Source organism: Amblyraja radiata, chromosome 15, assembly GCF_010909765.2.
Source record: "Amblyraja radiata isolate CabotCenter1 chromosome 15, sAmbRad1.1.pri, whole genome shotgun sequence".
NCBI lineage: Eukaryota > Metazoa > Chordata > Chondrichthyes > Rajiformes > Rajidae > Amblyraja > Amblyraja radiata.
Window position 1 is genome coordinate 35,108,694 of NC_045970.1, and position 24,896 is coordinate 35,133,589.

The following is a 24,896-nucleotide window of genomic DNA, read 5'->3' on the forward strand; positions in this document are numbered from 1 at the left end:
GGAGACGTTGGTGGGATGGTTGAACAAAACAACAATGGAAGATGGTAGAGGGTAGCAACCGCAGGAACAGCAATTAATAACAATAATGGACTTTCCTGCTGCGTGCCAAACAATGAGGAGAGATGGCTGATGCATCTATGATCTCATTCTTCAGCTCAAAAGGACATCTCACCACTTCCCCGGGAGCTCTTAAAGCAACATTGGCAACAAGGGCTCAGTGGATAGCGAGTGAGTAATTCAATTTGTATTGTAGAAAATGGCAGCTACATCTCAGATCACACAGCAATGTTGCTGTGGTTGCTATTCATATAATCGCTTATTTTAATTCAACGGTTCTTTTTATACACTTTTATTATTTAATTGTCTGATTGAAGGACACAGCATGAATACAGACCCTTCGGCCCACTGAGTCCAGGCCAACCATTGATCACCAGTTTACACCAGTTCTATGTTATCCCGCTTTTGTTCCCATTCCTTACACAGTAGGGACAATTTACAGTGGCCAATTAACTTACAATTTGTATCCATTTAACCCGTTTATGCCCTAACTGTTAAGTTAAGGCCCAAAATGTATCCATTTGTTACTTCATCTCACTCTTTAGATGTATTTACTGATTTGTTTAACCTGAGTTGTGTGAGTATAGAATTGAACAGGCAAAGTTTTGGACGGGCATTTCCTCCTTAAAATCCTTCAAACGTATGGAACAGAAGGATGCTTTTCCGTCCCTTGTGACCATTGCCAATAACAAAAGAGCCATCCAACCCGTATTTCCCGGCTATGAAGACACCATTTTTTACCCCAAAATAAGGCACGAAAATTGGGTTGTTAGCCAAGAAAGATAGATTTAGTTATCCCACAGTAGAGCAACATCAAGAACAATGTTGCTGTACTGAGGGATAGCCAAGTCTATCCCTCATTGCTGGCAGCTGATGGGAAGCGGCTGTAAAAGGACAGCACCGCTGGGGGGGGGAAGAGTTCCTTTCACAGCGTGTGGGGAGTCTGGCCCGGGTCAGCACGGGCAGGAGCATTGAGAAGGAGGGGGTCGGGGATCATGCCAGCAACTCACGCACCGCTGCCACAGCGCTCCGGGCACGGAGCCACCGCATTGTGGCCGGGGAGGGAGGTAGCTCGGGTGGCTGCGAGCGGCCGCCGGGATCGGACAGCGGAACCGGCCACCACCTCAGCGCCTTCTGCCGGCCCGCTCACCTCTGGTAATGCTGAACACCTCTCTCCTGCCGCTCGTCGGCCTCGCTCATGTCAGCCGCCTCCGCAAATCCTGAAATTCCGACTGTCGCTGGGGAGGGAAGTAGCTCGGGTGGCTGCGAGCAGCCGCCGGGACGGACAGTGAGAGAACCAGCTCAAGAGCAAAGGTCATAGAACGGAGCGGGTCAGCGGGCAATGGATAACAGGACAGCGGGTGGTGGAGCCAGGGTCGTCTTAACGCATGGGCACGCTGGGCAGTTGCCCAGGACCCCACGAGCATAAGGGGCCCCATGCTAATCTATGTATTGTAGAATGTTATTGTAGACCATGAGAACGGAGAAGAACATCGCAAGTGCATGACTGCATATTTGATTCGTCCTAAAGAAACTGGAAGTATAGGGGCCCCAGTGCACTGCTTTGCCCGGGGGCCTTTAATGCTGGGCAAAGCGATGCAAGATCAAAATGGCACACTCAAAATGATCACAATCAAACATTGCCCGGGGGCCAGGAGGAGTAGAACTGATGGCCCTGGGTGAAGCTTACTCCTGTGTCAGCGCAATCAAGGGACCAATTGAGGTTACTCGTGCTGACACAGGAGTAAGCTCCACCACCCGCTGTCCTGTTATCCAAGGCCCGCTGACCCGCTCCGCTCTATGATCTTTGCTCTTGAAAGACACGGACCAGGCAGTGAATGCCATGCAGTGTCATCCAGCACAGCAAGTGAGGCCCTGTCCTGCTCCCAGCGGCAGTCGGAATTTATGGATTTGTGGGAAGCGGCTGACATGAGCGAGGCCGGCGAGCAGCAGGAGAGAGGTGTTCAGACGGAAAGCATTACCAGAGGTCAGCCGGCCGGCAGAAGGCGCTGAGGTGGCGGCTGGTTCCGCTATCCGGTCCCGGCGGCCGCTCGCAGCCACCCGAACTACTTCCCTCCTTGGCACAATGCGGTGGCTCCGCGCCCGGAGTGCCGCGGCAGCAGTGAGTGAGTGAGTTGATAGCTTGTTCCCCGACCCCCTCCTTCTCAACGCTCCTGCCCCGGGCTGACCCGGGCCAGACTCCCCACACGCTGTGAAACGAACTCTCCCCCCAATTGGTCCCTTGAACCAGTATTGTCATTGAACAAGACCACAACTGATTCAACCTCCATTTTTCCCACCATCTCTCCACCTACCATCACCCTTCACCCCCCACCCATTCATTCAGTCATTCAGAATGGAGGAGATCTGGAAGCCTTGGGCAAATTGAATTTACTTTTTACAAATCACTATATCTATTTATTTATTTATTTAGTTATTTATTGAGCATGAGAAATTCTATGTTCCGCCAGCCTTTTTTCAAAATTTAGCAACTCAAAATGGGAGTGCGTCTTCATTGCCGGGAAATATGGTAATTACTCCTTCCTGTTCTCCATGCACAGCCTTGCAGGCCTGGAAAGAGCTGTCGCGATTCACAAGCACAGTTTCGAACCTCTATGGATCCATATCAACAGATCAATATCACAATTGCTCCAAGATATTCTCTTTTCTAGCGCGAGGTTATTTACCATTTGGCAACTGATGGTTAATAGGCATGATGCCCATTCCATTGTATCTGTTTGATTCCTTTGTAAGTATCTTATGACAGCATATATATATGTATTCGGTAAATTATTCCATGAGGAAATTGCACCAATTATAATCTATATTAAAAGATGTAAATTAATGCTCTTATCGCTTTCAATTTGTGGCCCAATTTTAAATTCAAGAAGAGCTATTTCATGAAACAATTTGCTTTTCAAATGAAAGTGTTGATCAACGGATTATTGAGTGAGAGCCAGGTGCATTATCTCCCTTTCAGATATAAATCCTTCAATTTCTTCTCTTCTTACCTGAAAGCATTGATTCATTTTTGACGGTTGTTCCGTTTACCCTTGGTTATCTTTAGAGCTTTATGCTTCAGAGATACAGCAGGAAAACAGGCCCTTCTGCCCACTGACCAGCGATCGCCCCGCACACTAACACTATTCAACTCCCTAGAGACAAATTACAATTTACAGAAACTAATTATGTTCATAGGATGTAGGAGTAGAATTAGGCTATTTTCCCATCGTCTATTCTGCCATTCAATCTTTGCTGATCTATCTTTCCTTCTCAACCCCATCCTCCTGCCTTCCCTCTATAACCCCTGACACCCTTACTCATTAAGAATCTACCAATCTCTGCCATAAGTATCCAATAACTTGTCCTCCACAGCTTTCTATGGCAATGAATTCCATAGATTCACCACCTTCTGTCTAAAGAAATTCCACCTCATCTATTTTCTAAAGGTACGTCCTTTTATTCTGAGGCTACGGCCTCTGGTCCTGGACTCTCCCACCAATGGAAACATCCTCTCTACATCCACTCTATACAGGCCTTTCGCTATTCAGCAAGTTTCAATGAGGTCCCCTTCTCCCTTTGAAACTCCAGCAAGTTCAGGTCCAGTGCCGTCAAACGCTCATCATATGTTAACCAAATCATTCCTGAGATCATTTTCGTAAACCTCCTCTGGACATTCTCTAACACCTACAGTGCCTATTGACCTACAAACCTATACGTCTTTGGAGTTTGGGAGGAACCAAGAACACCCGGAGAAAACCCACATGGCCACAGAGAGAATGTACTTTGTAAACTCCACACAGGCAGCACCAGTGGTTAGGATTAATCCCGGGTCTCTGGCGCTGTGGGGTAACAACGCTACCACTGAACCACTGTGCCACCCAAATCAGGCAGACCATCCTTTGCCACACGAGTTGGATATTTATGCTCCGTCTTAAACTTGCCTCTTAGCAGGAGAGCTGGAAGTGCAGAAATGTTGTAGCATGGACACCTGCTAGAAACTTAGTGGCCGGCCACGGTGGTGCATCCTCCTGCCTTCTCCACATAACCCTTGACATGTAAGTTAATTGGCTTTTGTAAATAGTCGCTAGTGTGTAGGATAAAACTAGTGTGTGGACGACCGCTGGTCGGTGCGGGCTCGGTGGCCCAAAGGGCTCGTTTCCATCTGCAAACTAAATGAATATCCAAAAGAAAACCCCAGTATTCATGACAGAACATGCAGGCTTCACACAGACAGCACCAGAATCAAAACCTGGTCCCTGGAGCTGTGAGTCTGCTGCTCTAATCACTGCACCCCCCCACACCACCCTGCTTCATTGCTTGGTTTCATTGGCAGAATACCAACAGTAGCACAGCACAATGTAATCATTAGTTGTGGATCATGCTGGCAACATAAGGCAGGCGTCTCTAATAAATCATGTAATCATAAATCATCCCCATCATTTTCCATCCCAAATTCTAATATGAATTGCATGGAAAGAATGTCTCCTTCAAAAATCTCTCATACTATTTGCCAGAATTTCACGCATTTACAATAGGACATTCACTTGGGGGCGGCTCAGTAGCGCATCAGTAGAGTTGCTGCCTCACAGCTTCAGAGACCCAGGTTCGATCCTGACTACAGGTGCTGTCTGTATGGAGTGTGTAGATTCTCCCTTTGACTGTTATTTTTAGTATGTGTTAAAAAGTATGTTTTAGTGTTCCTTGATTTGTTTTATGAGTGGGGGGGGGGGTGTGTGTGTGTGCGTGTGTGTGTGTGCGCGTGTGTGTGTGTGCGCGTGTGTGTGTGTGCGCGTGTGTGTGTGTGCGCGCGTGTGTGTGGGTGCGCGCGTGTGTGTGTGCGCGCGTGTGTGTGTGCGCGCGTGCTTGCGTGCGTGTGTGTGCGTTTAATGCGAGGGTGATTTTTGGTCAGTGACAGTGGGCCGACGGACCTGTTTCCATGCTGTATCTCTGAACTAAACTAAACTAGATATCTGTGAAGATTAACTGTTTGAACCAAGCAGTGGTAAATCTGAACTACCAGCACTGAGGTATAGGCTCAATTATTCCATGGTTGTGGAGGAGACAGCGCACAGTTTAATAGCATGTACATGGTTTACTGGGAGTATCTGAGAGCTCACATCATAGACGAATGAACATCTGAATAGGATGTCAAGACAAGAATAGTTATTTCCTCCAGATAATTAAAATCTGCATGAGCAACGGTATTACACTTGCTACAAGTTGTTGTCATCTTTACGATGTTTTATGGTGGTATGGAATAGACACTCAAGGTGTTCATCAGTTCTACATCAAGGGAGCACTATTTGTCTAATGCTTAGTTTTCTTTTTAGTTTAGCTTAGAGATACAGTATGGAAACAGGCTCTTTGGCCCGCTGAGTCCGCGCCGCCCAACGACCACCCCGTATACTGGTTCTATTCTACCCACTAGGGAGAATTTATAGAAGCCAATTAACCTATAAACCTGCACATCTTTGGAGTATGGGGTGAAACCAGAGCACTCAGAGAAAGCCAACGTGGTCACAGAGAGAACATACAAATTCCATTCAGACAGCACCTGTAGTCAGGATCGAACCCGGGTCTCTGGCGCTGTAAGGCAGCAGCTCTACCACTGCGCCACTCTGCTGCCCACGCTACCCTCCACATTAATTTAGTTTAGTTGAGTTTGTTATTGTCACGTTCACCGAAGTACAGTGAAAAACCTTTTGTTAGACAATAGCCAATAGGTGCAGGAGTAGGCCATTCGGCCCTTTGAGCCAGCACCGCCATTCAATGTGATCATGGCTGTTGCGTGTTGACCAGTCAGCAAAAAGACTATACATGATTACAACCAAGCCGTGCACAGTGTACAGATACAGGATAAAGGGTATCATGTTTAGTGCAAGATAAAGTCCAGTCAAGTCCGATGAAAGATACTTCGAAGGTCTCCAATGAGGTAGATGGGAGGTCAGGAATTTGAACCCATGAGATGGTGGCACAGTGGCGCACTGGTAGAGATGCTGCCTCACAGCGCCAGAGACGGGATTCGATCCTGACCTCGGTCGTTGTCTGTGTGTGGAGTTTGCACGTTCTCCCTGTGGCTGACTGGGTTTCCTCCGGGTGCTCCGGTTTCCTCCCACTTCCCAAAGACATGTGGGTTTGTGGGCTAATTGGCCTCTGTAAATAGCCACTAGTTTGTAGTGGGATAATGCTACCATAAATGATACATTTCTCTCTCCAATCAGGCCAACATCAAAGCTGCACCATCATCTCCCACTGATGGATGGATGCCAACTGTAGTGAGATAACTAGTGTAAACTGGTGATTCATGGATGGTGTGGAATCTGGGCCAAAGGGCCCCTTTCCACGCTGCATCTCTAAACTAAACTAAACGGTGTTAGAGGCGGTGGAGTAAAGGAAGAAGCAATGGCTTGGAGTTCCTCACCAGCACTCCAATCCAAGACATTGTCAAAAGTAAGAGAAATATCGGTAGGCTCTTTAATGGAGGCAGATGCCATAGTAGCACATCAGAGTTTTAGACAGGCACATGGATATGTAGGGAATGGAAAGATATGGATAATGCAGAAGCGGTGCAGGCAGAGGAGATCAGTTTAACGTGGCATCGTGTTCACACAGACATTATGGGCTGAAGTACCGGTTCCCATGCAGTGCTGTTCAACATTCTATACTAGGAACAAATATCAAGAGCAAGGTCAGGACAGAACGGGTAAGGGTAGTTGGAGCTGAGAAATGGAGATGCAAGGAGCTGCAAAAGCTGGAATTTTGCATTGGAATAACTCCGTGGGCCAGGCAGCATCTCTCTGGGAAATGTTCCAGATATCTCAGTGACTTTTGGTTTAACATGACATTTCAGTTGTCTTTTATGTTATTACACATTTTCCAATTCATTGGGATGGCACAGTGGTGCAGCGGTAGAGTTGTTGCCTTACAGCACCAGAGACCCAGGTTTGATCCTGACCACTGGTGCTGTCTGTACAGAGTTTGTACCTTCTCCCTTTGACCGCTTGGGTTTTCTCTGGGTGCTCCGGTTTCCTCCCACGTTTTAAAGACGTGTAGGTTTGAGGGTTTATTAGCTTCTGTAAATTGTCCCTAGTATGTAGAATAGAATTAGTTTACGGGTGATTGTTGGTCGGTATGTGCCAAAGGTCCTGTTTCCATGTTGTATATCTAAACTAAACTAAACTAAACTAAACTAAACTAAACTAAACATCAATAAGCTCATTAACGTTAGCTGTTTAAAATAATTGAGAGTAGGATATCAAGTGAATTAAATATATGAACATTTGAACGTTGGAGCCTTTTCAAGTCCAGTGCTGCAAGTATTACATTTTATCTTTCACATACAATGGGTCCTTTCCTCAGATTCATTTTAGTCTTCATGGCCAGTCGGTGATATTTACAAGATAACTGAAATCGACATTAGTTCAAATTGATCTCCACATGGAACCCCGAATTGCAAGCTGAGGTGATCTTGTACCTTGTACCATCAATCGACCTTTGATGTTGAATTGCGAGCGGCAACTATTTATGTTGCACACTGCTCGGTTTCATTTTCTCAACTGTTCACTCCTGGGGAGATGGTATCGTGGAGGTTACTTTACTGAGCTAATAATCCAGAGGACTGAATTAATGGGCTGAAAGCAAGAGTTCAAATCACACTATGGGGAACTCAAATTTGCTTAATCAAATGTAGCTGGTGTAATTAAAAGCTAACGTCCGTACAATGACTGTGAAATGATTGACTTGCTTTAAAAACTTAACTGGTTTATTTGTTTCCTTTCAGCTGGAGAATCTAGTGATCTGGCCTTGTTTCGTGACTCCATTCACGCTGCAGGGGTTTTATCTCATCTGCACGAGAACAGGCCTGGACAGACATTCCGTTCTATCAAAGGCTGTGACATATATCAGGAATACTTCCATTGCATTGATCACAGCGGCTCGAGCAGTTCACCAGGTGCAATTGGGAGTGGGCAATAGTTATAGTTATTGGCCTTCTCAGCAATGTTTGCACCTCATGAAAATAATGCTGTTGTCTTGTGCTCTTGGAGAAATCAAGCTGATAACCTTTAATGCGGCATGGTGACGCATCGGTAAAGTCGCTGCCTTACAGTGCCAAAGACCCGAGTTCGATCCTGATGGCAGGTGCTGTCTGACAGAGTTTGTATGTTCTCACCATACCCATGTGGGTTTTCTCTGGGTGCTCCGGTTTCCTCCCACACTCCTTAGACATTTCATTAAAGATTGTAAATTGTCCCTCGTGTGTATCATAGTGTTAGTGTACGGGGGGGATCGCTGGTCGGTGCGGCCAAAGGGCCTGTTCCCATGTTGTATCTATAAACTAAACTAAACTAAACTGAATGGTGGCCCATCTGACATTTCACCATTATTTTTGACTTCACTCCTTAGGTACTGACACCAGGCTGTGTTGTTGAAAGTGTTACCATTTAAACTGACTCGAAACACCGCCTATCCATTCCCTCCTCCCTGACCAGCTGAGTGTTTTGGACGGGTTACTGTTTGCCCACAAGCCAGATGTGGGCAGTGCTGGCAAGGCTGGCATTAACCTCTCATCCATGGAAAGGGCTGCAGGAGTGACTGCATCTTTCAATGGGAGTGTTTCCATGGCCCAGTATAATTTCCTGGGTCACAAACCAGAGGCAATGAAGGAACGGTGATTTATTCCCAAAGAAGAAAATGCCCTCAATTCTTCCTTTGAACGGACTGAAGCCCATTTTCATCTTTGTTGAAAACAAACAAAACTGGAGGCAGCCAGTGGGATGTGTTGTGTGCACTGGTGACGGGGTTGGGGTGGTGACGAGTCAGAACCGTCAAACATGACAGAGTTGTCAAGGGAGGTGTGTGACTTTGTCAAGTCTTGTTGAGGTAGGACGAGTCTGTAAATCACATGATTAGTCATGGCACATTGGAGGAGCAGGCGAGAGTATGTGGAGACAGCAATAGAAAGTAACAGTTGGCGTGGAAATCGGTACAAAGTGGGAATCCAGTCCTTGACCCCTTACGTTGGAAATCACAGTGACTGTGCAGAGGGCCATTGAAGCCTGGGAAAAGGTGGAGACACAAGAAACTACAGATAACTTCATATGTTATAGCAGCAGAATTAGGCCATTCGGCCCATCAAGTCTATTCCCGCATTCAATCATGGCTAATCTATTTTTCCCTCTCAACCCCATTCTTCTGCCTCCTCCCTATAACCCCTGACACCCTTACTAATGAAAAATCTCTTTCTCTCTGAACCCCATTATCCTGCCTTCTCCCCATAATCCTGATATCCTTACTAATCAAGAAAGAACTGTCAATCTCCACATTAAAAAAGATATTAAATAATAAGAAGATGCTGGAATCTCGAGCAAAAAGCAAAGAGGTGGAGGAGCTCCATGCTGCATGACCGTGTGACTCTGGCACTGTGTTTGACAGTGTACAAGCATAATGTCAACTAAAAGAATAAACACCAAAATCCAGTCATTCCCCATAACACCCGTGGGCTGCGATGCTCCATTTCCCAGCACAATAAGTCTAGTGGCTCGTATAAAGCCCATCCATTGATTCAACGTCAGTTGTGAGGAATTATTTGTCTTTGTTTTCCTTTTCTTGTTGGCATGGAGCTTTTTTTTCCTTTTAGAGTGAACCGGCTGCCTAAATCCCACTAGCTCACTACATCACCGCTTGGCAGCACTGCAGAGTCAACTCTCCCGATGCCATGAGTCAAGGCAAGTCATGTTAATCTTGTCCAGTTCAGTGGTGGGGGCAGACTTGCGACACTGCATTTGGCATCCTGCCCAACAAGAAAGACGTTGATGCATTGAAAGCGGCTGCTGTGCAGAGCACAGGTGCTTTCTATAACAAAAAGGAACAGCCACTCATATTTTGCTTGGGCAGCTTACGAGTTACTGCTAAATTCAAGTAACCCTTAACTAAGCTTTCCCTCTCTCCCCGTCCCTCCCCCACTCGTCATCCTACTAGTTTCACTGTTCGTATCCCCTCATTATCACCTTTTCCATAACCAACAATGGACCATTGATCATCGGTAGGTACACAAAATTGCTGGGGAAACTCAGCGGGTGCAGCAGCATCTATGGAGCGAAGGAAATAGGCGACGTTTCGGGCCGAAACCCTTCTTCAGACCCTCGGATCATCGGTGCTGGCTTTGATTTGTTCTTTTCACACCTTTCAATCATTTGTTCTTTGTACCTTTTCATACCTCAAGTTCCCTCTCCCCTGACTCTCAGTCTGAAGAACGGTCTCGGCCCAAAACCACCTATTCCTTTTCTCCAGAGATGCTGCCTGACCCGCTGAGTTACTCATTCATTTAACGCCTATCTTCACCGAGCTGATTTATATTTTAAATGGAAGCTTGGTAAAAGGAAGAGATACAGGTTCATTAAAATGTAGACGAGTTATATTGATGCAAACTGATTACTTACAATGGAACGAGCAGAGTATGCAGAATTACAAAAGTAAGATTCTGAGGTTAGAATACACAAGCTGCTTGAAAACCATAGGTAGCACTGTGGTGCAGCGCTGGTTCGATCCTGACCATGGGTGCTCTCTGTACATTGTTCATTTGTTCTCCCTGTGACCATGTGGGTTTCCTTCAGGTTTCCTCCCACATTGCAAAGACGTGCAGCGTACAGGTTTGTGGGTTAATTGGCTTCTGTAAATTGTTCCTAGGGTGTAGGACAGAACTAGTCTACGGGTGGCCAATGGCCGGCGCTGATTCAGTGGGCTACAGGGCCTGTTTCCACACCGTTTCTCTAAACTAACCTAAACTAAACTAAATTAAACTAAATACAGAAATAAGCCCTTCTGCCAGCTTGCCCACGCTGATCAGGTATTGTAATTGGGCTGGTCCTACTTGCCTGCCTGATCCTATATCCCTCAAATCCCTCCTGTCTATATCTCTGTCTTGGGCTTCAAGTCTTTATACCCATCGGATTCCATCTCCCACAAAATGCTTAAGTAACTCAGTGCGTCTGGCAGTATCTCTGGAGAACAGGAATTGGTGATGTTTCGGGTCGAGACCCTTCTTCAGACAGAGTCAGGGGAGAGGGAAACTAGAGGTATGAAAAGAACAAATCAGAGCCAGCAATGTTGACCAAGCAAAGGTGGAGCCCACAATGATCCATTGTTGGCTGTGGAAGCGGTGATAAGGAAGATATATGAACAGTGAAGCTGGCAAGCCGACCAAGGTGAGGGAGGGATGGAGAGGGAGAGAAGGCAAGGGTTACTTGAAATTAGAGAAATTAATATTCATACCCCTGGGGTGTAAGCTGCCCAAGCTAAATATGAGATGCTGTTCCCCTACTCATGTGTCTCCTCACTCTGACGGTAGAGGAGGCCCAGGACAGTATGGTCAGTATAGGAATGGGAAGAGGAGTTAAAATATTTGGCAACCAGGAGATGGTATAGGCCAAGGTAGACTATTTGGCAACGATGATGGTACAGGCCAAGGTAGACTGAGCATAAACGTTCATCTAAAAGAGCAGCCGGTCTGTGCTTGGTCTCACCAATATATAGTCCACACCAAGAATAACCGATTCCATCCCCTATTCCCTTTGAACTCACCGATTGCATCTCCCACTCCCTTTACGCTCACATGGTGAATAAAAAATTTAACTCGAACAATGATGAACAGAACTTAACATGGCAAAATGTAAAGTGTAGCACATAGGAAGAAAAAACATAAGCTTTTTACTTCATGAATAACTGAGAGTGAGGTTGGTTGAACCCAAACCTCATTTACCAAGGAACATACTGATTTTGGAAGTGCCCCTAAGTACTATATGGATAATGAATTACTTTGGAGTGCAAACTGCTGTAAAGCCATTTTGTACAGTTCCATTATCTGTAGCAACTGTGACTGAGCTGAGACCTGAAGGAAGTCTATTTCTAGGTTTGATCCAGCGTTGTGCCTGATTTTCTATCTGACCTTGCTACCGTGTTGACTCCAGTTCAACAAGATGACCTCTGATAGTTGGAGAACAACCATCAAAACATTAGAACGGGGGGTTTGTAATTAGTACGGGGTCAGCGGTTATGGGGAGAAGGCGGGAGAAAGGGGTTGAGAGGGAAAGATAGATTGAATGGCCGAGAGTTATAGAGTCACACAGCATGGAAACAGGCCCTTTGGCCTAAGTAGCCCACACCGACCAACATGCCCCATCTACACTGGGTTGCCTCCTTAGCCCCCTACTGTACTCCCTGTACACACATGACTGTGTGGCCAGGTTCAGCTCCAACTCCATCATCATGTTTGCTGATGACACTGTGGTGGTGGGCCTGATCTCCGATAACGATGAGAAGGCCAACCGGGAGGAGGTGGCTGATCTGGCACTCTGGTGTCAGGACAACAGCCTCCTCTTGAATGTGACAAAAACTAAGGAGCTGATTGTGGACTTTAGAAGGGCTCAACATGCGAGGACATACACGCCACTGGAGATAAATGGGACCACTGTGGATAGGGTGAGCAGCTTCAAATACCTAGGAGTCCACATCACAGAGGATCTGACATGGACAACACACAATGCCGCACTGGTGAGTAAGGCAAGGCAGCGCCTTTACCACCTCAGGCAGCAGAGGAAATTCAGAGTCTCTCTGTGGATCCTTCAGTGCTTCTACTCTGGGGCTGTAGAAAGCATCTTGTCCGGTAACATCTCAATCTGGTTTGTGAAAAGCTCTGCCCAGGACATGAAGGCTCTGCAGAGAGTAGTGCGTTCGGCCGAACGCACTATGGGAAGGAACTACACTCACCCCCCTGCAGGACCTATACACCAGGAGGTGCAGATTCAGATCCAGAGCCAGCAACATAATGAAGGACCCCTACCACCCCAGCAACGGACTGGTTCTTGAGCCAACCCAATTTAGGGCCTGAGTTATAGGGAGTGATAGGGAGAGGTGGAGCAGGAAGGACTTTATTCCTTGGAGCACAGCAGGATGAGGGGTGATCAGACTTGACAAATCTGCAAGATTGACAAAAATACTGCCAGTACTGATGAAAAGATCTCAAGAGAATTTGACAGCCAGTGTTTTGTAAATATATTTCCACCAGCTTCTGTAGCAAACACTATAATGTGTATAATATTGGCTGTGAACAGTAAGAGATGCTTTAAGGCTGTCAGTTCCTCAAGGATTGGCTTTTTGTGACTGATTGCCAACTTCCAGGGGCAGTCTGTGAGGAGCCCATCGATGAAAAACACACGTTATATTCATGTTGCCTGTATCTCACGTGTATCAGTATATTGAGTTGTTTTGTGTGCTATCGAGACAAATCCTACACGTCATGAGGGTATAAAATTATGAGAGGCATAGATAGGTTACAGCGTTAGAATCTTTTTCCCAGTGAAAAATGTAGAGGGAATAGCTTTAAGGTTTGAAAGACAAAGTTGAAATGAGATGTGCAGGGCATGTTTTTTACACAGAGGGTGGTGAGTGCTGCCGGGGGTGGTGGTTGAAGCAGATATATTAGTGGCATTTAAAAACGTTTCAATAGACACATGGACATGTAAGGAATGGAGGGAGATTAGTTATGTGCAGGTATATGAGTGATGGTCTTGGCATCATGTTTGGCACAGACATTGTGGGCCGAAGGGCCTGTTCTTGTTTGATGCCCTGTGACTGATCCACTATCTTGTGTCCACTTTATCACACAGCCCTCTTATCATTTGAAACCCATTAATTCAAGTTATATTGAATGTCCAAAATATTTTTGCTGTTGTGGGTGAAGCTATATCTCCACATCCCGTTCTCAAGTCTGATCAAACTCTGCTGCTGAGATGATGAGACAGAGCACAGGGAAGAGATTGAGAACCTCATGACATGGTGTCGAGATAACAACCTTTCTCTCAATGTCGGCAAGACATAGGAGATAGTGATCGACTGTAGAAATAGGCAACGTTTCGGGCCAAAACCCTTCTTCACATTGCCTATTTGGTCTGAAGAAGGGTTTCGGCCCGAAATGTTGCCTATTTCCTTCGCTCCATAGATGCTGCTGCACCCGCTGAGTTTCTCCGGCACTTTAATCTACCTTCGATTTTCCAGCATCTGCAGTTCCTTCTTCGTGGCTAATTCCATTCCTGTCCACACATGCCCGAGCTAAAATCTGAATTGACATCCAGATATGAGTTGAACTCCAATGAATGCCACTGAGCAAGTCGGGCTCTTTGTATCTTAGAGCATCATAGAGGATAGTGGCAGTGGGTTTTCTCCAAGTGCTCCAGTTTAATCCCACACTCCAAAGACGTGCAGGTTGTAGGTTAATTGTCTTCTGTAAATTGTCCCTAGTGTGCAGGATAGAACAAGTGTACATGGTGATCGATGATCAGTGTGGGCAAGTTGGGCCAAAAGGCCTGTTTCCACGCTGCATCTCTAAAGCCCAAATTCTAAAGATCTGAAGGAATCTGGAAGAAAGCCTAGACACTATTGAAAACATAATAAATCCACAGCTCTCCATTGTGATCGTGCTATTACTAACTCAAATCTCACACAAAAATATGATGCCACAAAAAATGATGCCTAGACAGAGCTCTTCAATGACAGTGCCGCGATATTACTCATAAATAGTCATCCTAACATGCATTACCATTCATCAAGTTGCACTTTCCATCATTTACTCTTTCCCAATACTTTCCTATCAGCCAGCTAAACGCTATAAATCCACACAATGAGATAGGTGTACCATAAACCTAATTAGGTTAGCTGCATGGGAAGAGGAATGTGAAGTGAAAGTTTCAGGTGTGGTCCAATTCAACCTTCCCCCTCCCCTCGATCTACCCCACACTCCCCCCTCCCTTTCTCCCCACCCCCATCCCTCCCATGGTGCCCCATCTATTTCCCCCCTCCCCTCCCCCTCCTCCTACATTCATATTCTGGCTTCATATTTTCCAACTCTTCAATCAGTCCATCTCACACCTGCTTTAATCTCGGCCCTTTGTTGCAACCATCCTCCCCTTGCCTGTGGCTAGGCTTTATCCTGCCTCTCCTCTCATCCAACTTTCTCCCCACTCCCCCCATAATCAGTGTGAAGAAGGATACTGACCCAAAACGTCTCCTCTCCACCCAGAGATGCTGCCTGACCCGTTGAGATACTCCAGCACCTATTGCCCTTTAGGTGTGGAGTTGGTTTGACTGTCCTTGCATTACATTGCCTGAATGAGAGACACACTGGGCTCTTTGAGGCTTGACCTGAAATAGGTTTTCCTGAAAATGGGTTAGTACAGTAACGTTGACCCCATGCAGTTACATGTAAGGGTCATCAGGTTATGGGCCAAAGCTCACACTCATCGTTGAAAATATTGTTCAATATTAAACTCGCCAGTGCCCTGCAATTCCCTGAACATCTGCTTTCTTTGCAAAATAATGTCCATAAATTCATGTCATAGGAGCGGAATTAGGCCATTCAGCACATTGAGTCTACTCCGTTATTCAAACATGGCTGATCTATCTTTCCCTCTCAATCCCATTCTCCTGCCTTCTCCCCATGACCACTGACACCCTTACTAATCAAGAATCTCTCAATCTCTGCCATTTTGACTTGGCCTCCACAGACGTCTGCGGCAATGAATTTCAAAGATTCACCATTCTCTGACTAAAGAAATTCCTCCTCATCCCCTTTCTAAAGGTACATCCTTTTATTCTGAGGCTGTGGCCTCTGGTCCTGGACTCTCCCACTAGTGGAAACATCCTCTGTGTATCCACTCTATCCAGGCCTTTCACTATTCGGTATGTTTCAATGAAACCTCATCCAGTGCCTTCAAACGCTCATCATACGTTAACCTAATCACCCCCGGGATCATTCTCACAAACCTCCTCTGGACCTTCTTATTCGTGTGTTTGCCTGCGATGCTGCTGCAAGCAAGATTTTCATTGTATCTGCACCTCAGCACACTTGTGCGTACGACAATAAACTCAACTTGACTTACTTAGGGCATGAAGAATGGTCCCAACTGGAAACATTCTCTGTCTCGTTTCCTTCACAGATGCTGCCTGGCCCACAGAGTTCCTCCAGCACTTTGTTCATTGCTTAGGTAACAAGCACCTGCAGTCTCTTGTGATTCCTTTTATCATTGAATTCCATCATGGATAATGTACCACAGGAACCTGTGAGAATGGAGAACCACGGGTGTGCAAATAATAATTCATGTACCAAGAGAAAATATATTTAAAATAGCAAGGACTATTAAATATAATTATGTTATTAGTGACAGCAGCAGTTCATTCAACATGGGTCATTTAGCTCAATTTCAGCTGACAATCTTGACATTGTAGATTATATTGTTGTGTTATTCAGTGGTGGTGAAATGTAATGTAGTCATCTCACAGTTACCGTCACCTGCGTTTAATTCCGACCGGTGGTACCATCAATGGTGTGTCGCAGTCTCTCTATGACTGCGCGGCTTTACCCTACCCTGGGTGCTCCTGTTCCCTCCCACAACCCAAAGATGCACAGGTAGCTAGATTAATCGGCCACTGTTAATTACCCCTGATGTGGGAGGCTGGTGGGTTATGGAGGGGAACGAAGGGGTTGCACGAGAGCATTAGCATTAGAGGGATATAAGCGTGAGGATGGGATTGTTGTATGAGAGACAACATATACTCAACAGGGTGCAGAGCCTCTTTCAATGTTAAGGAGATATGAAAGGGAAGGAGAATGTGTATCTGGTTTAGTGACACAGCATGGCCCTTCAGCCAACCAGGTGTACACTGATCATCCATCATCCTAGTTCCATGTTTTCCAACTTTTGGATCCACTCTCTACACATTATTGGCAATTTTGCAGAGGGCCAATTAACTTACAATGTCTGAAGAAGGGTGCTGACCGGAAATGCCACCTATCCATGAGATATTTTTAAGGTGGAGATTGACAGATTCTTGATTAGTACGGGTGTCAGATGTTATGAGGAGAAGGCAGGAGAGTGAGGTGGAGAGGGAAAGATGGATCAGCCATGATTGAATGGTGGAGTAGACTTGATGGGCCAAATTCTGTTCCAAGGACTTATGAACCTACGAATGCTGCCTGACCAGCTGAGTTACTCCAGCACGTTTGTGTCCTTTTTGTAACAAACCAGCACCTGCAGTTCCTTGTTTCAACAACTTACAAACCTTCATGCCTTTGGGATGTGGGAGGAAACGTTAGCACCCGGATGAAACTGTCACACGGTCACAGGGAGAACGTGCAAACTCCACACAGAGACAGCACCCGAGGTCAGGATTGAACCCAGGTGTCTCGTGTTGTGAGGTAGCTACCAGATATCAGCTGCGTTACTGTGCCATAATTAAAAATATTCGGGACTGAAATTAGGAGAAATGTCTTTACTCTGTGAGGCGGTGAATTTATATAATTGTCGACTGAAGAGAACAGTGAAGAGTTGGTGAGTGATTGTATTCAGTTAGATCGACCTCCAGATATTAAAGGAATCCAAAGTCTTTGGGACAGAGCAGTAAGAAGAGAGGATCACAGAACACACTCCTATTTCAAATGTTCCTGTGTGATTTCATGCAGAGAGCATTAGTTTGACAATGTGCGATAAAGAGAACGATATATAATAGTTGATCGGGAATTTTGCTGAATAACACTTTGGATGCAGTGAGTGAAATCTTCCATTAACACCAGCAGCCAGGGTGCTGCTTCACATGGTGCAAGGTTCCAACTTGTGCCAAAACATTTTTTTTTCACGTCTTCATTTCCCCATTATGGAGCATGTATCGGATTTAGATGTGCAAACCCACATGCTATTACTTTTGTTTCATTCTGTTATCTTTCAGAAAAATTCAATACAAGGTGTAATTGAGAAATGCTTGGCTCCCATGAAACAATCTGTCTCGGTCTCTCCCGTGCTCTCGGCAGAAGATAAGGGACAGCCTGTTCTCAGTATGCAGGACATGTGTTCCAAGATCCATCAATCAATCAATCCAACACTGGTAGGGAAGAGCAACAGGCCACACGGACATCCCTAACTGTTCCCACGTCCACTTAGACAATTACTGCAGTTTTGATCACCGTCTAGTAGGAAAAATGCCATTTACCAGCAAATGTTGCCGAGAAGATTTACAAGGATGTTCATTTCTTAAGTCATAGGAGCAAAATGTACCTATTTGGCCCATCAAGACTATCCCGCCATTCAATCATGGCTGATCTATCTTTCCCCCTCTAACCCATTCATAAGTTTACAAGTTATAAGAGCAGAATAAGGCCATTTGGCCCATTAAATCTACTCCACCATTCAATAATGGAAGATTTAACTTTCCCTCTCAACCCCATTCTCCTGCCTTCGTAAGTTAAAAAGTTAGAATCATAGAAACATAGAAAATAGGTGCAGGAGTAGACCATTTGGCCCTTCGAGCCATTCGATATAATCATGGCTGATCATCCAAAATCAGTACCCCATTTCTGCTTTCTCCCCATATCCCTTGATTCCATTAGCCCTAAGAGCTGTATCTAATGGGCCTGTCCCACTTGCCGATTTTTTAGGCAACTGCCGGCGACTGTCATAGCCGTAGCAGCTCGCTGAAAATCTGGTGACAATCTACGTCATGCCGGCGACAACCTACGACAGCACCTACGACAGGAGAAGTCAAGCTACGCTCATTGGCGTCAAACCCACTGTCGCCGAAAGATTTAGCGGCGACCAGAAAGACGCTACGACTTTTTGTGCGACTGAGGAGACTACTCCCAGCGACCACCGGCTAACATGTGACTTTATCCCTTGCAGCTCAGGATGCTGAGGGTTGATCATATACAGTATAAATAGTGAAGGAAAGAGATAGGGTGAATTCACAGAGTCTTTTTTCCAGGGTAGGGGAATTGAGAACCAGAGGACATAGGTTTAAGATGAGGGGAGAAAGATGAAATAGAAACCTTAGGAACAACTTTTTCACACAGATGGTCATGAGTATATGAAATGAGCTACCAGAGGAGGAGGTTGAGGTAGGTACAGCAATATTTAATAGATATTTGAACAAGTACATGGATGAAGGTACACAAAATTGATGGGGAAACTCAGCAGGTGCAGCAGCATCTATGGAGCGAAGGAAATAGGCGACGTTTCGGGCCAAAACCCTTCTTCAGACTGATGGGGGGTGGGAGAAAGAAGGAAAAGGGGAGGAGGGGGAGGAGCCCGAGGGCGGGCGGATGGGAGGGTGGGAGGAGACAGCTAGAGGGTTAAGGAAGGGGAGGAGACAGCAAGGGCTAGCAAAATTGGGAGAATTCAATGTTAATGCCATACGGACGCAAGGTCCCCAGACGGAATATGAGGTGCTGTTCCTCCAATTTCCGCTGTTGCTCACTCTGGCAATGGAGGAGACCCAGGACAGAGAGGTCGGATTGGGAATGGGAGGGGGAGTTGAAGTGCTGAGCCACCGGGAGTTCAGGTAGGTTATTGCGGACTGAGCGGAGGTGTTCGGCGAAACGATCGCCCAACCTACGCTTGGTCTCCCCGATGTAAATCAGTCAGTGGCTGGGTATAGGTTGCTCCTCTGGTCGAGGAAGAACCGGAGGGCTCCGAGGCCATCCTGGTGGGGGATGGAGGTGTAGAGTGACCGGACATCCATGGTGAAGATGAGGGGGTGAGGGCCCAGAGAGTGGAATGCGTGGAGGCGGCGGAGAGTGTCTGAGGTGTCTAGAACATAGGTGGGGAGGGATTTGACCAAGGGGGATAGGATGTAGTCAAGGTATGTGGAGATGAGTTCGGTGGGGCACGAACACGCAGAGACAATGGGCCAAGGAATTTGTTCTCATCTTTATTACCTGTCTTAACTCCATAGTCTCTAGTCATTGTACAAGTAGCCCTTGCACCCCCTCACTCTCTGTCCCTCCCCACCCTAGTTGTTGTACTAGTTTGACTGCCGTCCAGGTGAGTTTCATTGTCTGTACAACTCGTTAACACCTCGCCCACAACTAACAATGGACCATTTTAGAAGAAGGGTCTTGACCCGAAACGTCGTCTATTTCCTTTGCTCCATAGATGCTGCCTCACCCGCTGAGTTTCTCCAGCATTTTTGTCTACCTTCGATATTCCAGCATCTGCAGTTCCTTCTTAAACATGGACCATTTCCTTGATGATCGCTACTTTTTTTGCATATCTATCATTCATTTGTTCTAGATCTCTCTACATCACCATCTACATCTCTCGATTCCCTTTCCCCTGACTCTCAGTCTGAAGAGTCTCGATCCAAAACATCACCTATTCCTTTTCACCAGAGATGCTGCCTGACCTGCTGAGTTACTCCAGCTTTTTGTGTCTATCGCATCTCCATTACCTGTCATAGCTCCAGAACCCTTTTATATGTTACCTCGGGAAAAAAAAAATCCCTCTTGGTTTTTGAAAGCTCCGACTGTCCATCCGCATCCACTCCCTTTTGTGAGACGTAGTCGGGAAAGGCCCATAACTTGAATAATCCATCTCCCGTGCTGTGGAATAATCCCCAGAATCATCAATAAGAACATAGAATAGTATATGAAAAAGAGACTTATTTTCAACTTCTGCAATAGCAGTGCCCGGAACCAGAGGGGAAGAGGGTGTTGGGTGAGAACTTCCCGCTGAATGCATGCATGCTAATCTGAGGAAAGACATTCTTGCCATAGAGGGAGTACAGAGAAGGTTCACCAGACTGATTCCTGGGATGGCAGGACTTTCATATGAAGAAAGACTGGATAGACTCGGCTTGTACTCGCTGGAATTCAGAAGATTGAGGGGGGATCTTATAGAAACTTACAAAATTCTTAAGGGGCTGGACAGGCTAGATGCAGGAAGATTATTCCCGATGTTGGGGAAGTCCAGAACTAGGGGTCACAGTTTAAGGATAAGAGGGAAATCTTTTAGGACCGAGATGAGAAAATCATTTTTCACACAGAGAGTGGTGAATCTGTGGAATTCTCTGCAACAGAAGGTAGTTGAGGCCAGTTCATTGGCTATATTTAAGAGGGAGTTAGATGTGGCCCTTGTGGCTAAAGGGATCAGGGGGTATGGAGAGAAGGCAGGGATGGGATACTGAGTTGGATGATCAGCCATGATCATATCGAATGGCGGTGCAGGCTCGAAGGGCCGAATGGCCTACTCCTGCACCTATTTTCTATGTTTCTATGTCTATGTTTCTATGCTCTGAGAAAAAATGCAAGTCATTTAACAAGCTCAAAAAGCAATTTAGGATTAACGGATAGGAACAAAATAATTGAAAGGACGGAGCCTCTCATGTGCAGCAGAAATATTCTTCAGTGTCAGAGGTACACGTTCCATTGTCCAATGGTACTTTATTGTCACATGTGCCTAGATACAGTGAAGCTCCGTTATTGCATGCAGTTCACTAACAATCTTACGGGACATAAGTTTACACAATAACACTTACCGGCATGTACAAGAGTACAAGGTAATAGATTACACTGAGGCAGTACACAAGAGTCACCACATTTCTGGGGCCACCTTCCATCCTTCAAGTTTCAAATTTTTAAAAGTGTGGAATCTTAACTTGACGTGAGAGGCCCGTTGTCCTGGTGGTGGCACTGGGTTAGAGTTGTATGGTTGGATCGTCATGTTGGCGTTCTTCTCCGCTGCTCTGCCGCTCCGTGCCGCTGCAGGCCGCATTCGATCCGCGCATCCGACATCTTGGAGTGGCTCCCGATCCAATCGATCCCTAGGCCACTGCATGGCCTCTAGCGGCCCACTCCACTCCATCTTCACCTCGACCCGTCAACGCGCCGTCCCTCACATCACACGGCCACCGCTCAGCCCCCGTGCCCCGGGGCGCCTCCCGCAGCCGACCTCGGTACCCCCGGAGTGGGTAGAGGAAGCAATGGGATATGAGCCTCCAGCCCGCTCACCTCCGCCATCTTGAAATCCCAGTCGCTAACAAGATGATCTTCAAATATGCCACAGATGTCCATGGAGGCCAAGTCATTGTGTATTTTTAAAGTGGAGTTTGACAGGTCCTTGATTAGTAAGGGTGTCAAAGGTTATGGGAAGAAGGCTGGCGAATGTGGTTGAGGGGGAAAGATAGATCAGCCATGACTAAATGGTGGAGTAGACTCGATGGGCAGAATGGCCTAATTCAGCTCCTAGGACTTACGAATTTATGAACTGATCTCCTGAAAATAATCAAAGAATAAAGACCTTGGAAGTCCAGAATTTTAGTGCCAAAATCATACCTCAATGTTGACCTTAGAGAGGAAGGTCAGAGCTCACTTGCACCTTGTCCTGGTAAAGGAATTCACTGATCAACAAGATAGGTCTGTAGCTTTAAGACAGATCTGTGTGACGCTTTGGGAAGATTTATTTATTTTATGTGAGATTTCTGCTTGATTTCGCTTGCAACAATGTTACTGATTTATTCAGGCACAAGCTGACTTCATGCAACCCATATAAACGTAATTTCCATCTCTCCTGAACAGAGATAAATTCAGCTCCACATGATTTCTTATCGGGAAATAGTCGAAGGCTGGGGGAGGGTTTTCATGCCTGCTGAAGATTTAACATTTTATTAAAAGAGCTGCGGATGCAATAACGGCAGGTGATTACAGACTAGCGTCCCCGGCATCAACAATATTTCTTGCAATAAACAAAATGCTGGAGGAAGAAAGTCACAACATGCTGGAGTAACTCAGCTGGTCAGGCAGCATCTATGGAGGCAGATTGGGATCTGATACTGTTAATTGGTTAATTTTGATCACTGCCTCTCTCTTGTGTAGCTCCAGCTGTTTAGCTACAGATTCCAGCATCTGCATCTCTCCATCTTTCCTATGTCCTGTTTAATGGGTATTTGTTGATCTTTTAGTTTAGTTTAGTTTAGAGATACAGTGTGCAAACAGGCCATTCGGTCCACTGAGTCCACGCCAACCGATGATCACCTGTACATTGGTTCTATCCTACCCACTAAGGACAATTTACAGAAGCCAATTAACCTACAAACCTGCAAGTCTTTGGAATGTGGGAGGAAACCGGAACACCCGGAGAAAACTCACGCACATCACAGGGAGAACATACAAACTAGAGAGGAGGGGAGGGAGAGGGGGAAAGGGAGGGGGGTGGAGGGGAGAGGGGGAGGGGGGTGGAAGGGAAGGGAAGGGAGGAGAGGAGGGGGGGGATAGGGGCTAGAGGGGGTTAGAGGGGAGGGGGGGGGGAAGAGGCCGGGGAGAGAGAGTAGAGGGGTAGAAAGGAGGGGGGGAGAGAGGGGGAGGGAGGAGAGAGGAGGGGGAGGGGGAGGGAGGAGAGAGGAGGGGGAGGGGGAGAAGAGGAGGGTGAGAGGTGGAGGGGGAGAGAGGAGGAGGGGAGCCGGGCGAGCGAGGTTGCTGTGAAAAGCGGATAGAGCCGGGGAGAGAGAGAGAGAGCTCTAGTACAGGGCTCGACTCTAGTAAAAAGCTCTCGGCAGCTCTCGGGGGATTTCGGGAAAGCCAAGCCGAGGCTAGCAGGCATCGACCTCGGAAGCGCTTGGAAAGTCTCGGAAGCGCCTTCGGAAGCCGTCGGGATCTGCAGAACAGAGCCCACTTGCTCGTTCTTTCTGCGTCTTTTTAAGAACCGGAGGGGAGGGGGGCAGGGGTGCGGGAGAGGGAGGGTGGTGACGTCACTCCCGGAAAACAGTGCCCAGCAGGCAGCGCGTTGAAAACTGTGCAGCGGGCCGCGAGGAGCAGAGGCATTGTGACGTCATCCGCTCGCTTCGGCACATTAGATTTTAAAAAGATCTCAGATTGGTTAACAATTTTAGTAAAAAACTCGGGAAATAATGTATCAAATTTTCAGATGAGGCGATTTTTGAGATCATGAGGTAAATCTCAACCGGAATATGTAAAAATATCACCATTAGCGCGTCGGGTTTTCGAGGAGATGTGAATCACATATGAAAACACACACACACACACACACACACACACACACACACACACACACAAATAAATACATCCACAACCAAGATCAGAGTTTTACATTATAATAGAAAGATAGATAGATGTACAATCATCTCTCAGCCTCTTGCTCTCCAAGGAACAAACTCGTAGCCTGCCCAATATCTCACTATACCTCAGGACCTCGTGTCCTGGCAACATCCTTGTTAATCTTCCCTGCGCTCTTTGCAGCTTAATGGCATCTGTCCTATAGCAGGGAGAGCAAAACTGAACACAATACTCCAAGTGCGGCCTCACCAACGTCTTCTACAACGATAACATTGTGTTCCAACGTCTCTCCTCAATACCCTGGTTGATGAAGGCCAACATGCTGAAAGACTTCTTCACCGCCAGGGGTGGCAGTAAAGTTGCTGCCATACAGCGCCAGAGCCCCGGGTTCGATCCTGACTACGGGTGTTGTCTGTGTGGAGTTTGTACATTCTGCCGGTGACCGCATGTGTTTTCCCCAGGTGCTCCGGTTTCCTCCCACATTTCAATGAGGTACAAGTTTGTGGGTTAATTGGCTTCGGTAAAATTGTAAATTATCCCCAGTGTTTAGCATAGTGCTAGTGTATGTAGCGATCGCTGGTCTCAGTGGCTGGAGGGTCTGTTTCCACGCTGCATCTAGAAACTAAGTGATGCTAAACTAAACTAATCACCATAACCACCTACAATGTCACCTTAGTTTTCATCTTTTTATCAAATATCAACGATTCTCTTTCTCCCACATTTGTGCATTAGGCAGGAAATGGTGTTGGATAGACTGATGGCTGATAAATCCCCAGGGCCTGTTGGTCTGCATCCCAGGGTACTTAAGGAAGTGGCTCTAGAAATCGTGGATACATTGGTGATAATTTTCCAATGTTCTATAGATTCAGGATCAGTTCCTGTGGATTGGAGGGTCGCTAATGTTATCCCACTTTTTAAGAAAGGCGGGAGAGAGAAAACAGGGAATTAT

The 24,896-nt window shown here is 46.4% G+C and overlaps 1 long non-coding RNA gene across 1 annotated transcript; it reads right to left on the reverse strand.

Annotated features, from left to right (window-relative positions):
- Positions 1 to 335: 335 nt before the first annotated feature.
- On the reverse strand, positions 336 to 24,097 carry LOC116981623. Its single transcript, XR_004414261.1, has 3 exons — positions 24,010 to 24,097; positions 6,717 to 6,724; positions 336 to 346 (listed from the first exon to the last, which is right to left on the reverse strand). It is a non-coding gene; the product is annotated as an uncharacterized LOC116981623 (long non-coding RNA).
- Between the last annotated feature and the right edge of the window lie 799 nt (positions 24,098 to 24,896).